The sequence below is a fragment of the Paroedura picta genome, chromosome 1 (assembly GCF_049243985.1).
Source record: "Paroedura picta isolate Pp20150507F chromosome 1, Ppicta_v3.0, whole genome shotgun sequence".
In the NCBI taxonomy this organism is placed as follows: Eukaryota; Metazoa; Chordata; class Lepidosauria; order Squamata; family Gekkonidae; genus Paroedura; species Paroedura picta.
Window position 1 is genome coordinate 124,713,291 of NC_135369.1, and position 14,869 is coordinate 124,728,159.

At 41.8% G+C, this 14,869-nt stretch overlaps 1 long non-coding RNA gene across 1 annotated transcript; it reads right to left on the reverse strand.

Annotated features, from left to right (window-relative positions):
- Positions 1–304: 304 nt before the first annotated feature.
- On the reverse strand, positions 305–12,626 carry LOC143820256 (uncharacterized). The gene is made up of 3 exons (XR_013225285.1): positions 12,486–12,626; positions 2,116–2,222; positions 305–772 (listed from the first exon to the last, which is right to left on the reverse strand). It is a non-coding gene; the product is annotated as an uncharacterized LOC143820256 (long non-coding RNA).
- Positions 12,627–14,869: the final 2,243 nt, after the last annotated feature.

Here is a 14,869-nt window from a genome sequence, read left to right on the forward strand (position 1 = left end):
TTTTACATCTTTGCTGGATCTACCTTGTCTAAATGTTAGCTTCTCTGGCATCCTTTTCTTTCATTTCTAGAAGATAGTTGTGTACTCCTGCTGTCATCAGTTGCTCCAAATAATGGAAAGCTTGTTGGTTTCTATTAGAGCACAGAGGATGGTACCTTGGAATAGAAAGTTGACTTACACTATCTCCAGTTCTCTTGGCCCTATGAGTTGATTTTTTTTAAATTGAGAAGCAGATAAACTTCCTGATGTAATCGTTTTGCTGAAAGCATGATTGGGAAATGAACCATTCCTTCCCTTGGCTGATTTCAGTGAAAGCTTTCCAACTTCAGCATTGTCTGAATAGAGCTTCATTCTTTGCATGTGCTCATCAGAAACCATTTTCTGTTTTCCCCCCATATTAAGCTCTACTATTTATAACCTAGTTAAACAATGCCAGCATGAAGCAGTAAAAGGTGTGCATTTCATATGCAAATCAGTGGCAATAATTTTGTACAATTGCTTGGTTGTTTGCATCATTATGTTCAACAGCAGCATAAAGTGGATGCAACAAAGAATGTTACCAAAATGTGTTTTTGTCTGCATTAGGCACCCCCCTTCACATTTTAGCTAATAAAGCAGTTAATTCATAGATTGCAGAACTATGTAGGATATGTTCATCAATGCTTACAGATTACACCATAAATTTCTCACCTCAACTTCCAATTCTAAGTATTTGTGACATCACATCAGTCTGCAGCTGGACCAAGGGCCATGTAGATAAGTATTCAGCTGCCTAGTTGGGTTGCATACAAGGTTAGATAAGCAAAAGCAGTAAAATCACAACCAAAATTTCATGGGGGTCAGGAGTTCTCTGTAGAAAATAATTGACATTGATTTGGCTATTGAGTGGGTTGCCCAGCCTTTGGAAATAGAGCATTTGGAAATAGATGCCAGAACCAGGAACTCTAGGGGGCTTTACGCACCGGGATCTTTGTTGCAAATTGGTCACTGAATGAAAAATCGCCATTTAAAGTAGTGGAATTCGTCGTTATGCATACCTGCCTTTGTGGTGGAATTCAGTTGCGTTTTGTAGCGTTTCCCACAGGCTTCCGGTCTCGGCAGAAATCGCTAGAAAGGAAGCGCTATTGCCGAGCTGTCCCGCCCCTGGCCGTCAAGCAGCCAATGGGCAGCCGTTAGCATGCTCCCAAACAGCCCCTTTCCCTTTAAGAAAGGTTTTTTTAAAAAAAAAAACAGACCCATAGCAACGAATCTGGGTAGATTCGTTGCAACGGAGAGACCCATCCAGCTGCCTGGTGTGTTTGAGCTGTTGTTTGATCGTTTGATCGTTGCCACGCTGCCTCCGAGTGAAACCCCCCCCCCTCTCACGGGCCCGATTTTCGGCTGAATGAATGTGTAAAAATTAATGGGAAAATACATCAGCAAACGGGCTTTTCTGTGGTTTGTGCTTAGTGACTAAAGGGGAAGGACTGAAGCCAGGGAAGCCTCTAAACAGAAAGAGGCTCGCTGGTGCGTTTATCCCCGCTCGCTCGGAGAAAAAAAAATGGCGATCACTTCGCCGGAAGATCAGAGAAGAGAGCCAGGGGGAGGGACTTTGTAGAAACCGCAACAATGTTAACGCACAGGTCTTTTTCGCTAGTGTTGCAGATTGGTTGCAGGAGTGTATCGCTTTCCGGAGGGTGAATCCACTTTTGGGGATTTCCCTGAAAGCGCTACAAGGAAGCGCTTTTTGCAGATTGGTTACAGGTGTGTGGCAGATTGTCGACGACGTCGTGCGTTATGGCAAATCAATAGCGTTTTCAATTAGCAACCATTGTGCGATTTTGAAGGCGTGCAAAAAGCCCCTAGAATTTGCTGCCAGATATAAAGGACCGTCCATTGCCCCAAACCACCCATATGATCATGTTGTCTGATTCTTACATGCAAGTGCTGAAGCTATAGCACTAGCTAAAAATGAGTAAGAATCTATTCCTTAATCCAGTTTTAACAACAACAAAAAACTATACCACTGTAAATACATTTATTCATGTTTTATTGATTTATTTCAAAGATTATGGGATCTGGTAGATATGGGGAAAGGAATTTTCAAACATTTTTGTATTAGGCAAGAATGCTTACCTAATAGCTGTAACAAGAGATTCTGTTACACAAATCCTGATTTATTTTCCTTTTTCTTCAGCATTCTACAATACCAGCTTGGGGAGGAGCAAAACTTGTATGGATAGCTAGAGGACAGACAGACATATCTTTATTATGGTCATAGACCAGCAAAATCAAAATTAGCAATTTCACAGTTACAAAAAATAGAGGAAGAGTATATTGAACTGGCTTGCACAACTGAAAATTTGGTTTGGAGGTGATAATTCAGTGTAGGTTTCCCAAGTAACTCTGCCTGGTTATGGTTCTTCAACCCCGCACTGGGTGGCAGATCAGAAGAGTGGCTATAGTCTTCCAGGAGTCCCTCCCTATTCTCAGACTCCCTGTGCAAACTGTTGCTAGTGACTATATGGTCCTGATGTTGGGGATTTGGAAGCAGATTAGGCATTCTACTGGTTTAACAGAGCTAGTTCTCTAGTGGGTATCTTGTCTAAGTTGATGGAGCTACTTGATGTAGTGCTGGAGACACTTAGACTGATTGCCCTGGGTGAGTTCAACATTCATGGGTTCCAATGAAATGAATAATTTTTAAAATTTTATTTTACATGTAAAATTAAAGATTGTTGTTGTTAGGTGCGAAGTCATGTCCGACCCATCGCGACCCCATGGACAATGATCCTCCAGGCCTTCCTGACTTCTACCATTCCCCGGAGTCCATTTAAGTTTGCACCAACTGCTTCAGGGACTCCATCCAGCTACCTCATTCTCTTTCGTCCCCTTCTTCTTTTGCCCTCGATCGCTCCCAGCATTAGGCTCTTCTCCAGGGAGTCCTTCCTTCTCATGATGTGGCCAAAGTATTTGAGTTTCATCTTCAGGATCTGGCCTTCTAAGGAGCAGTCAGGGCTGATCTCCTCTAGGACTGACCGGTTTGTTCGCCTTGCAGTCCAAGGGACTCGCAAGAGTCTTCTCCAGTACCAAAGTTTAAAAGCCTCAATTCTTTGATGCTTGGCCTTCCTTATGGTCCAACTTTCACAGCCATACATTGCAAATGTATAGCCTTCACTAGATGCACTTTTGTTGGCAGGGTGATGTCTCTGCTTTTTAGGATGCTGTCCAGATTTGCCATAGCTTTCCTCCCCAGGAGCAAGCGTCTTTTAATTTCTTTGCTGCAGTCCCCATCTGCAGTGATCTTGGAGCCCAGGAAAATAAAATCTGTCACTACCTCCATTTCTTCCCCATCTATTTGCCAGGAATTGAGAGGGCTGGATGCCATGATCTTCGTTTTCTTGATGTTGAGTTTCAAGCCAACTTTTGCAAGCTATTAAAGATTATGGATTCATATAGTGGTTAATTTTAGCGCTAGGGTTAGCTTAGGGTTGGGTTTGGGAGGGGTTATGGGTAGGGAATATTCAAATGGGTAGCCATGTTGGTCTGAAGTAGCACAATAAAATCAGAGCCCAGTAGCACCTTTAAGACCAACAAAGATTTATTCAAGGCGTGAGCACTTTGTTAGTCTTAAAGGTGCTAATGGATTCTGATTTTATTGGGGTAGGGAAGAGTTAGAGACAAGATTAGAAAAGGCCATGGTATATACATTATTTTTACATTATTTTATATGTAAAATATGTTTAAAATATGGATAAATATTTGGGTAAATGTTTGGGGTTAGGGTTAGGGTTGGCTAAGCTATGATATTGTATAGTGGGAGCCTGACGACTAGGGAAGAGTTAGAGTCATGGGATTTTGACTGAGGACTAGGGAAGAGAAAGGCCATTACATTAATAATTTTTAAACATTTTACATGTAAAAATTCATGGATTCCTATTGGGATCAACGTTAGGGTTATGGTTAGGTATGGTTTGGATTGGGGAGTGGTTAGGTTAGGCAGGGAAGAGATATGGTTAGGAAACTGCATGGGATGTACAGATATTTTAGTCATATTTTACATGGTAAATTTTGGAGTTTTACTGGGAGTGTGAGGGCTAGGGAAGAGTTAGGGTCATAGTTAAGAAAGGCCATAGGAAGAATACATATTTCTTACATTATTTTACATGTAAAATATGTACACATATATGGATACATGTTAGGGTAAAATTTCTGGTTAGATTTGGCTTAGGCATGGTTCACATTGAGTAATGGTAATGTTTAGTGGGATTGTGATGGGCAATAAAGAGTTAAAGTCCTTCATCAGTGGAGTTCTCAGTAACAGGACCGGGGCTGGTTCTGCACTTACTTTTTTTTTCTGTTGTCAATTCTACTGAATTCAGATTGATCTGAATTTGTTTTTCCCAAATTGAAACAGACGTTGCATTCTACACTTTGATTGTCTGGCTGCTCCCTGCTTGATTGGGGAAGCTAAGAGCAGAGAGGGGAGCAGTGGTCATGTAAAATTCAGGCCAGCATTGACAGAGCACAAGGCTGGAGAGGGGTTTATTTCCTGCCGTTTGTCTCCTCTACAGCCAAAACAAGCAAGGGGGGGGGGTTGGAGCACAAGGCTGCTTGTTTATTTTTCTTTTCCTGAATGAGTGAGGGGAGGAGAAAGACAATCCAAAAAGCAAATCTCAGCACACAGAAGTGTGGGCTTTTGGACAAGAGCACAGTCACTTAAAAATGAGGGCAAAAGTAAGTATTGTGAGAGAATGGCAACTGGAAACCAGGCAGTCATTGATCTGATGCCCTGACCAATCAGAGACAGACTACTACGCTACATCAGCATTGGAGGTGCAGAGGAGGGGGGAGGGAAGTTAATTCAGCAAAATGCAGAAACCTACACTGTCAGGCTGAATAGCCATCTGACGGAAAGGCCGATTCTGTGAAAGCTTAAGGGGATGGCAGGTTACAGTGGATGAGCGATAGGGATGTGGGTATCCTGCATAGTGCAGGGGGTTGGACTAGATGACCCACGAGGTCCCTTCCAACCCTATTATTCTATGATTCTATGATTCTATACACTTAATATTGCGGCTTTTAGAGCACTTTTCTCAAATGTAGTGAGAATCGCGGAGGAAAGAGTGTCACTGTAGATCAATCATATACATTGCAGAGGGAAAATTTAACATACAAAATATCAAAATGGAAATCAAGTGAGGTGTAAATGAGTTTTTTTTAATTCGGAGTCACCGGGGATAAAAAGCAAAGTGCAGATTCCACCCTGGGCCTAGTCTGCACACATAGGATAATGCACTTTCAATGTGCTTTGGCAGCTGGATTTTCCTGTGCATAACAGCAAAATCTACTTCTAAAGTGCATTGAAAGTGCATTATCTATTGTGTGCAGACTAGGCCCTTGTCTCACAGTAACCTGTGGAATTCCACTGGATAGAAGGGGGGGGGGGTGAGCTAATCTCCATTTAAGAGAGGGGAGAACATTTCATTACTTTGGTTAGTGATGTCATAGTTCTGGAAAGGAGTTTCGACTTAGCTAGGATTTACCTTTTAGTTAGATTTGGGGTTAGCTTCTTGTGGCGCAGAGTGGTAAGGCAGCCGTCTGAGAGCTTTGCCCATGAGGCTGGGAGTTCAATCCCAACAGCCGGCTCAAGGTTGACTCAGCCTTCCATCCTTCCGAGGTCGGTAAAATGAGTACCCAGCTTGCTGGGGGGTAAACGGTAATGACTGGGGAAGGCACTGGCAAACCACCCCGTATTGAGTCTGCCATGAAAACGCTGGAGGGCGTCACCCCAAGGGTCAGACATGACTCGGTGCTTGCACAGGGGATACCTTTACCCTTTTACCTAGGATTTACCTTTTAGTTAGCTTAGGAAAGAGTTTATTTTAATGTAACCAATAAGCATTCTGTTAAGAGGCTGCCATTCCTTACTAGTGTGTATAGGTTTTGTAGAAAGGTGGTTTGTGTGGGGAAAAAGCAGCCTTGAACCTGCTGAAGCAAATCTCCCAACAGGGTTTATTTGCATTATTTGAGAGCAGAACACTTTTGTTTATAAATTTAAAGGGGCAGTCATCCATCGACATGTAATATTTTCCTTATTAAATCCTTTATTTTCTGTTAAATAAATCTTTGTTGTTCATCTCCATTTGTGTCTTTTCTGTCAAGTCAAATGTCTAAGAAAAAGTAAACTTTATCTCACATAGAAGAAGAAGAAGAAGAAGTGTTGGTTCTTATATGCCGCTTTCCCCTACCCGAAGGAGGCTCAAAGCAGCTTACAGTCGCCTTCCCGTTCCTCTCCCTGTGGGGTGGGTGAGGCTGAGAGAGCCCTGATATCACTGCTCGGTCAGAACAGTTTTTATCAGTGCCGTGGCGAGCCCAAGGTCACCCAGCTGGCTGCATGTGGGGGAGCACAGAATCGAACCCAGCATGCCAGATTAGAAGTCCGCACTCCTAACCACTACACCAAACTGTAAGTTCAGCCTTGGTTCTGCAGGTTTCCAAATAGGAGACATAGGGAATGCATCACTGACACAGTACTAATTCCAGCATGAGCCAGCATGGTGTAGTGGTTAAGAGCGGCAGACTGTAATATGGAGAACCGGGTTTGATTCCCCACTCCTCCACATGCAGCCAGCACGGTGACCTTCTCACAGAGCAGTTCTATTAGAGCTCTCTTAACCTCACCTACCTCACAGGGCAGTTGCTGTGGGAGAGGAAGGGAAAGGTGTTTATAAGACACTTTGGGAGGCTGGGGAGAAGACTCGACATTTTCAATCCAGAAGGCAGTTGCCTCAGAGCCTCTTCTCCCCCCCCCCTAGTTACAACAACATGATTCTTTGTGGCTTCTACTGTATTATCTGCAGCCCTTGGAGCAATAGATCATACTAATTTGTTGAGACCTTTCCACTCAGAAGAAGGAATCAGGGTGTCCTTCGTACTAGTTTAATTAATTCCTTATTGACTGTTGTCTAAGGACAGCCAGTTGTCCTCTGTTTTGTACTTGTCCTTTGTGGCCCCCTGTCTTGACTCATCCTATCTGGCCAACTGGTTCTGTGCCACGGTAACAGAGACTAGACTATTGTAATGTGCTGTACACGGTTTGCTCTTGAAGTCAATTTGAATATTTCAGTTGACATAGGATTCCACAGCTCAGTTATTATTGGGAACTATGTACGATATGCATATTGCACCTATTCTGCAGTCACTCCACTGGCTGCCCTTCAGGTTCTGGCTCCAGTTCAAAGTACTGATTATCACATATGTGACCTTGGACCTCATGTTTACAGAATGACTTCTCCTAAGCTTTGGCATCATAGCTTCACTCATCTTATCAGGGCCTTCTACCTGTGCTACCCTGCAACTGGGTAAGATCAACAACTACCTGTTCACATGAATTTTCTGTTGTGGCCTGCCAGAGGTGATCCAGAAGCACCACTGCTTCTGTCATTTTACAGACTAAAATAATTCAATAAGTAATTTCTATTAATAGGGCTATACTATAGCTGAACCCTTCTGCTTATAAGTGGAAATGGACAGTGGATCATAGCTGGATTATGTATTATCTGTTTGCTGTATTCCTGCTGTCACTGCATTATTTTCTACTGATGTAATATCACTTTTCTTCATTATATCTAATGATGTAATACCATTTTCTGCCTTGTATCTGCATTCTGAATCATATCTAATATTCTATGCTTGTTTCAGATTTCTGTAATTCTATTCCTAGTACATGTCTCATGCATTAATTTAATCTGCCGTGAGTCTCAGTGAGAAAATCAGACTATAAATTTTATTCTACTGACTTCACTCAGGCATTCAGAGTAACTAAACTGATATTTCTAAAGGACATTTGGAAACTTCATAGATTTTAAATAAATTTTTCTTTGCACAATGGAAAGATTCTTTAACTACTGTTGGTGCTACTGTAGAAAGAATCTCTCAGTGGCATGGGTGGATTTCATGGGTGAATATCTCAAATTTATTGTATAATGTTATGGATAGAACTTTTAAGTTATTCAACTACTTAGAACCAACCACTTGCAGCCCCCAAAATACTCAATACCATTTACAACAGAATAAAAATGCATAGACCCGTAGGAAACAAAATAAATATAATTTAAAAATAAAAGGAAGGATAAATTCTGTATAGCTGGAATTCTTCCTGTAAAGCCTCCTGTCAAAAGAGCAATATTTGCCTGTCTGATGGAAGGAAAGGGACAAAAAGGCTCTGTTTCTACAGATGTGGCCTCTAATCGAGGCAGAATGTAAAGTGGGGCCTTAGATAATGAAGAAAAAAAACAGTAACTGGCTAAATCCTTATAAATGGAACTTTCACACTCTGTGCAGTTCTACATATGGGTTTTGGTGCCCATGCTTTTAGAGTTTTAGCCCCAAAGAACTGACACTCAAATAGACCCATTATGCACGGGGGGAATAACGCACATTTGGGGTGTAATGGCGGCGACTAAAATCACCGATAACGCACGGAGCCAGCTACAACCGGCCGCAGCTTTGGTGCATGCTGCTGAAAAAGCCGCGTCAGTGAAACGCGGAAGAAAGCGCAGTTTCCGGGTGACCGGGGCGCAACCATAAGCGGCGCCAGGATCGCCGCGTGCATAATCGGTTACTCTGGGTTTTGCCACCATTGTGCCCTGTCCCGTGCATAACCGGTGTGCTTCATGTCTTCCCCCTCCGCGTTTTCCATGTGACCCGAAATCGCTGTTTTGGTGGCCGTGCATAATGGGCCATACTGACACTAAAGTAGAATTTTGCCTTATGCATGTTTCATGGGCAGACATGAACACTTTCCCTGTCAGGTCTTTTCTGACCACTGCATTAGTCACAACTGAGAGGATCCATAGAGATTATTCTTAGAATTTCAGCATGACTTTGTGTTTATTTCCTAGTGTGTGTATTTTCTGTTTTCTCTATTCAATCTACACTTTAAGATGTAAATAAGTGTGCCTGGAAAATGATGGTCTTGTTATTTGCTTTACAACTCATATATTAAGCAGGCTGAGTGTATACCTCAATAGGGCCCAAATTGAGCAAGTCAAATAATGTATATACTTAGGCTCATTGGTGGAAGAAAAGAAAGTGTCATCTACCACTGAAGCCCACAATAGGATTGGCCAAGCAACGTCAGCATTTGCCACATTCATGGTGGCAGCTATGCTGGTCTGCCGCCGTTGCGGCAGGACAAGAAGCTGGCGTATGTCGGCTGCCCGAGCGCAATGACCCTGTGCATGCAACACGGGGCCGGACGTGCCGGCAGTGCTTCGAAGTGGCAGCAGTGGCAGCGGCAGGGGGGGGATTGGGGGCATGGGGCCCCCACTGCACGATGGTAGGGAACAGCATGCTGCTCTCCCATCATGGTGGGGGTGGGGGGTGTCCCTGTCAGCTCCGCGGAGCCATGGAGCTGGCAGGGGTGAGAGGCGTTCCTGCCCTGACACCGTAGGTCAGGGAAGAGCCAGGCCAAACACCCAGCTTCTCCGATTATGCACAGGACTAAGCTGACCTAGCTCTCACCTACACCCATGGCGGTCCCAGGCTCGTGGAAGAATCCACATTTCACTAATGCGAGTCTTCCGAGGGCGTGTGTCAGGCCATGCCTCGGATGGCGGCAACGTCGTGCATAATCAGGGATTTCCCCCAAAAACCTGTTGTCGCCATCACGGGCATTCTGGCTCGTGCATAATCGGTCTGGAAGAAGACAAACATCTGTCTTGAGACCAAAGTTCATCTCTTCTGGACACTAATTCTGCCAATACTCCCATATGAATCAGAAACATGGACTTTACTAAAACCTGACATAAACAAAATCGAGACCTTCCAAATCCAATGACTGCGGCAGATTCTGTGTTTGGCCCTGTCTGCAGAATGAACACCAGCAGACTGCCTCATAAACTCCTCTGGCAAGAATGACCAACTGATGGAAGATCCAACGACTGGTGCTAAAGAAAACATGACTTAAATAGATCAAGGAAGACCTTAGAAACCAGTGATTGCCTATCCACATAGCCAAAACTATGGCTACCAATCACCAAGAGAGGAATCATGTTATAAACAAGGCAAAAAATCCAGCGGCACCTACAGCAGCATATTGGTTGAGAGGACAACCTGCTCCACCAATCACCAGATAAAGGATACAAAGAAGAAGCAGGCTGAGTCTTCTAATTGTTGTATTTTCTTTTATGAAGCTGTGTAGGTACTAAATCCAAAGGCCTGAATTGCTGGCTCGGTTTTGGTATTACCTGTGCCATTATGTTCTGTGTCCTTGACAGTTTCATCTACTTTTCCCAACCTTGGAGACAGCATGAAATCTGTTTCTATGTCTCACTTTCCTGTGTCCCATCCCAGGTTTTATCGCATGACTGCTTTCCCCACTGCATTGGAGATCCCTGCAGGAAACAATGTTCTAAGATAGAAAAGTGTCTCAGGCTTACAAAACAAAGTGACATATTACCAAGGTATGTGGTAACTTGACAGAGACAAGATGTTTTTCCATCCAATAATGACGTTTATTTGAAATAGCAGAAACTGAGGTAAATATTAACAGCTAACAGGAGATATGGGATTTCATGGAGGGGAAGCTTTCTGAGGCAGGTGTGTATATATTATATTACAAGCTGGTTAAACTGTTCACAGCAACTAACTGCAATTCAGTAATGCTCTGTGTTCCAGGACAATATAAATGGACTAAATCAATAATCTGATTCTTCAAATAACTCTCCTGTTAAGCTAGCCCATCCATCAAACTCTCACTTCTGCATCCTAGCTTCCAACTATCAAAACTTAACAGGCTTTTCCTGCCCCATTATTGGAGTCACACTCTCATTGGCTTCTTTGTCATTGGATCCTAATGTGAATCCACATCGATGTACATATTTTTATAAGTAAAATAATGTAAAAAAAATCAATACATCCCATGCACTTTCCATATGTCTCTACCTCTTCCCCACTCCTAACACTCCCTCTCTAAATCTTACCACTCCCCAACCTGAACCATATTTATGCTAACCCTAATTCTACAATTGACCCGCAATATGAATCCATAAATGTTTTAACATATTTTTACATGTAAAAGAATGTAAAAAATATGTATTCATTTCATGGCCTTTCCTAAACATGACTCTATCTCTTCCCTACCCCTAGCACTCCCTTTAAACCTAATCACTCCCCAATCCAGTCCATACCTATACAAACTCTAACCCTAACCTCAAGATTGACCCTAATATTAATCTAGTTTTTAAATATATATTTACATGGTTAGGAAAGCTCATGAAATGAATATTTTTTACATTATTTAACATGTAAAAATATGTTTAAAATTATGGATTCATATTGGGGTTAATTATAGGGTTAGGGTTAACTTAGGTATAGTCTGGGTTGGGGAGTGGTTAGGTTTGAATGTAGTATTAGGGGTAGGGATGAGTTAGAGTTACATGGTTCTGAAAGGCCACAGGATATAGACATATTTGTAACATGGTTTTACATGTAAAAATATGGATATATATAAGGGTAAATTTTGGGGTTAGGGTTAGTGTTGGCTTAGCTGTGGTTCAGGTTGAGAAGTGGTGACATTTACTGGGAGCACGAAAGCTAGGGAAGAGTTACAAAAGGCCATGGAATGAATAAACGTTGTTTACATTAATTTACAATACAATCTATTTAAAAGGGACAGACAAGAAAAGAAGGGGGGAGGTGTAGCAATATATGTTAAGAATCTTTATACTTGTAACAGGTATACTTGTATACAGGTAACTGAAAGTTCAGTTGAGTGTATTTGGGTAAATGTAAATGGAGTAGGAAATGAGAGTGGTATTATTGTGGGGATCTGCTATAGACCACCAAGCCAGTCAGAGAACTTGAATGAGATACTACTAGACCAAATTGCACAATTTTCAAAGGGGGGGGGGGAGGAAACAGTAGTCATGGGTGACTTCAATTACCCAGATATCTGTTGGAGGACCAACTCTGCTAAAAATAAAAACTCCATTAAATTCTTTTCTTGTCGACAGCTTCATTTCCCAGAAAGTAGAGAGGGGAACCAGGGGCTCTGCTATTTTAACTTGATTCTCATCAATAGGGAAGAACTGGTAGATGAGGTGGAAGTAGTGGGCACACTTGGTAGGAGTGACCATGTGCTTTTGGAATTTTCAATTGTGGGAAAGAGAAAACCTTTACGTAGTCGTACGTATAGACTTGACTTCAGGAAAACAAATTTTAGTACTCTTTTAGTACTCTTGGATGCAAATCATCTGGCCCAAGTGTCCCGTGGTCAGAAAGACTTAAAGAGATGGGAGTCCAAGAGGGCTGGGAGTTTCTTAAAAGTGAAATACTGAATGCCCAATCACAAACAATTCCCTTGAGAAGGAAAAATGGAAAGAGCCTAAGGAATATCATTCAAGAGTATAAGAAGGATGGTCTAAGTAATTAAACCAAACAGAAACAGACCTATCCAATGGCAATACAATAAATATATTCATAAAAGAAAGAAAAGTGACCTTTTTTGTAGTTTTCCTTATCTGTTTATTCTGTAGGACTTCTGTCTTTTTTTTTTTTAGTTTTCCTTATCTATTCTGTAGGACTTCTGTCAAAATGGAATCCAGGTAATATCCATTTTCAGTGAGATTCTTTCATCAGTGACAAGTCCTGAACATTAAATAAGAATTATTATTATAATATCAAAAGAAATTATTACAATAAATCCAATAAGTAAAGAAAGTTCCCTACCTCTGAGTCTTCAATATTTTTATCAATTTTATAAGTATTGAGAATTTAAACCTGCAAGTATAATACCAACAGTATATTAATCATTATTAACCTTAAGTCTAAAATATATTATAAAGTTGATCCATATCATACTTTCCCTTATATATAATAATAATATAATACTGGCCACAGGCTCACATGGGTATGGGAATACTAGTCTGTATTGACACGTTCCCAACTGACTAAATTGCTACCATAATTTATACAGACTAAATTATTCCAGGTGTGGGTCTTAATAACAACAAGTCTCTTGAATAATCCTCCTGAAAGTACTATAAGAAGCATGCCAGTTCTAGTGCTGTATTTAAAACCTGTGGTTGCAGGGTATCCATGGAAAATATGTCGAAGGGCCTAAGGAAGCCAAGGTGGCTCCATAAACAACTGTCAAATGATTTGAGGAATAAAAAAGAGGAATTTAGGAAAGGAAGGAAGGCCTTATTACCAAGGGCGAGTATAAACAAATAACCAATAATTGTAGGGGAGTGTTAGAAAAGCTAAAGCTCAATATGAGCTTAGGCTAGCAAGAAGTGCTAAAAAAGGCTTCTTTCGTTATATTTCAAGTAAAAAAAGGATAGGGACACCGTAGGACCACTGCTAGGACAAGAAAGTGAAATTATAATTGATGAAGAGAAGGTTGAACTGCTTAACTCCTATTTCTCCTCAGTCTTCTCTTGTGAGGGTAATAGTGCTCAACGTGGAAAAAAAACACAACAGGGGAGACGTGAATGGTGCCCTAGGATCACTGTTGGGGCAGTTCACAAACACCTAGTTGCTTTAAATGTAACAAAGTCTTCTGGGCCGGATGATTTGCATCCAAGAGTACTAAAAGAACTTGCAGATGTAATCTCTGAACCTCTTTCAATTATTTTTGACACTTCTTAGAGAACAGGAGTGGTGCCAGATGATTGGAGGCGGGCAAATGTCCCCATCTTCAATAAAGGGGAAAAAGAAGATCTGGGTAGCTGTCGACCTGTCAGCTTGACATCTGTAGCTGGCAAAATTTTGGAACAAATCATCAGTCAGTCCTTAGCAGGGGGAACAGAGAGCTGTGATTTCTAAGACTCAGCACAGGTTTCGCAAGAACAAGTCATATCAGATCAACTTTATCTCTTTTTTCAAGAAAGTGACTACCTTGCTGGATCAGGGGAATGCCATGGACATAGTTAATCTGGATTTCAGTAAAGCTTTTAATAAGGTTGCTCACAAGTTGTTAAAATGAGGCATGGATTCTAATTCTGGATCAAAAACTGGTTGACAAATCGTACCCAGAACAAATCACGTCAGACCAACATTATCTCTTTTTTTTTGAAAAAGTGACTACTTTACTGGATCAGGGGAATGCTGTGGACATAGTTTACAAGTTGGTAAAATGCGGTATGGATCCTTATTCTTTCAGGTGGATCGATAACTGGTTGACAGATCATAACCAAAGGGTACTTGTTAACGGTTCAGCATCCTCTTGGAGAAGAGTGAAAAGTGGAGTTCCCCAGGGATCTGTCCTGGGGCCTATGTTCAACATATTTATAAATGATTTTGATGAGGGTTTAGAGGGAATACCTATTAAATTTGCAGACAATGCTAAATTGGGAGGGGTCGCAAACACAACCGAAGACAGAATCAGAATACAGGATGATCTTGGGCTCGAGAAGTGGACTAAACTGAATAAAATGAAGTTCAATAGGGACAAATGTAAGGTTCTGCATTCAGGTAGGAAAAACTGAGTGCACCAATACAGGATGAGGGAGACTTCTCTTGCGAAAAGGATCTAGGAGTCTTGGTAGACCACACATTGAACATGAGTCAACAGTGTGACTCAGTGGCTAAAAAGGCAAATGGAATTTTGGGCTGTATCAAACGGAGTATCGCGTCCAGATCGTGGGAGGTGATGGTACCGCTTTACTCTGTTCTGGTTCGGCCTCACTTGAAATACTGTATTCAATTTTGGGCACCCCAGTTGAAGAGGGATGTAGACAAACTGGAGCGTCTCTAGAGGAGGGCAACAAAGATGGTGAGGGGTTTGGAGACCAAGACATATGAAGAAAGGTTGGGGGAGCTTGGTCTGTTTAGCCTGGAGAGAAGACGACTGAGAGGGGATTTGATAACCATCTTCAAGTAT